Genomic DNA, 2,077 nt, shown 5'->3' on the forward strand with positions numbered 1-2,077 from the left:
GTGTGTATAGCCAGATACTTTATTCATTTCTTGGGCGATCTGAAACAGCCACCTCCCTTCCTCCCTCTCCCACCAAGGCACTTTCAGCTGCAGACTGATTCCAAAGTGACATGAGAACCGGTGATAAGTCTGAATTGTTCTACCTCTTCAATGCCATATCGTTGGCCACAGTTGGCAAATACAAAATATCAAGCCCTCTACTGAAGAAAAGTGAGGTCCCATCATTTCCTGTCCTGCAGGTGACTTCTTCTCCAGGTAGCTGACTGCAGCCACTGTGAGGCGGAGCTGTCCTGTGCCTGTGTTATAAGTCATCCCATTTTCAACTCTCAGGAATGCACTCAGCCAGTACCAGGCTGTCCTCATGGACAGGCGCTCCTTCTAAATCCCAGCCATCCAAAATTGATAGTCAGTCACCCCGGTTCCTGCCGGCCAGCCCGGAGCACATAATCACAGGATCCCCTAATGGCTCACGATGCCTTTTCTTTAAAAAACTACTCTTCCAGTGACATGGCCTTAAACGATGGCGTCCCCAAATGTACAGTACTTCTCAATGCCAAGGTTGTAACTGGTGCCCTTTCCATCTTTATAGGTGCTGGTGACGATCCTCAACCAGCCTCTCTCGCCCCAGGGTTAACCCCACGGGTTCCGGACAATCCAGTACTCAGTCTCATCGCTGACACTCCACCCAGCCACGGAAACGACATGGTTTATGAAGGTGGTGCCCTGGTATTGGGCATAGACGCCTCCGGAGTAGTTAGCCAACCTTTCTGTTGCCATTATTCCACAGCTGATGGGACCATTTGCGTAGATTTCTGTCATCACCTTCTCCCTCCCAGAGACAGAGCCGTAGTCTCCCACTCTCCAGAGGGTGTAGCTCCGGATGGCATGGCACTCTGAATTCATTGCATGTCCCACATTGGTTAAACTTGTCACACTCCTGGTCCTTGGCCTGGTAGTTGTTCAGGTCTCATCGGGGATGCCGTGCCGGTGGGGTACTCCCACACAGGCAGGTCGTTGCCCCCTTCACCGGAGCCAGCGTCACCGCAGTCGGTGACGTGCTGCACAGACAGGAGGGTGGGGGCCACGCGCCCTTCCTCTTGATGTTGATCCGATCCGCCATGGCGCTGGTGCTGGCGTGGGCCCAGCAGGAGCCGCAGTCCTGGGGATGTGCTGGTTCCTGGTGATGCTGGCATAGTTGACACCACGCACACTGCGCCTGTCCCAGCTCTTGGGCAGTTCCGCTGGCGACAGGTACTCATGAGGCCGGGGGTATGTGCTGCGCCCCCGCGGAGCCAGCGGGTCCCGGCGCAGGGGCCGGTGGCAGGTCTGGCCCGGGCGGAAGCAGAGGCCGCCCCGCGCAGCGCCCGCGGGCAGCACCAGCAGCAGCAGCAGCTGCCAGTCCGGCCGCGCCCCGCCGGCTCTCGGGTCCTGCTCTGGACCGGGCTCTGGGTCCCAGAACCCGCTCCGCACCCAGCCGACCCCGCCCTATTATCATTATTTTTTAATTTTCCAGACAGAGTCTTGCTCTGTCACCCAGGCTGTACTGCAGTGGTGTGATCTTGGCTCATGGCAACCTCTGCCTCCCAGGTTAAAGCAATTCTGCTGCCTCAGCCTCCTGAGTAGCTGGGACTACAGGAGCCTGCCATGACGCCAGGCTGATTTTTTGTATTTTTAGTAGAGATGAGGTTTCACCATATTAGCCAAGCTGGTCTTGAAATTCCGACTTTGAGTAATCCACCCACCTTGGCCTCCCAAATTGCTGGGATTACAGGCATGACCCACTGCACCCAGCCAAAAATCTTTTACTTTAAATGTTAAGATGTAGCTACTATTTTATTAAATATTTACTATTTGACTTTTCTGAATTTTTTTTCTTTTTTGATAAAGACGCGGTTTCACCATGATGGCCAGGCTGGTCTTGAAATCCTGACCTCAGGTGATCCACCCACCTCGGCCTACCAGAGTCCTAGGATTACGGGCATGAGCCACCATGCCCAGCCAACTTTTCTGAACTTTTAGTTTATTCCACTCACCATAAAAGATACTCTTTTGGCCAGCCTCGGCGGCTCACGCCTGC

At 54.3% G+C, this 2,077-nt stretch overlaps 1 pseudogene; it reads right to left on the reverse strand.

The window, feature by feature from the left end:
* Positions 1-482: 482 nt before the first annotated feature.
* LOC116548365 lies at positions 483-1,445 on the reverse strand (annotated as a pseudogene).
* Between the last annotated feature and the right edge of the window lie 632 nt (positions 1,446-2,077).

Source organism: Sapajus apella, unplaced genomic scaffold, assembly GCF_009761245.1.
Source record: "Sapajus apella isolate SASKATOON/1434 unplaced genomic scaffold, GSC_monkey_1.0 scaffold10557, whole genome shotgun sequence".
Lineage (NCBI taxonomy): Eukaryota > Metazoa > Chordata > Mammalia > Primates > Cebidae > Sapajus > Sapajus apella.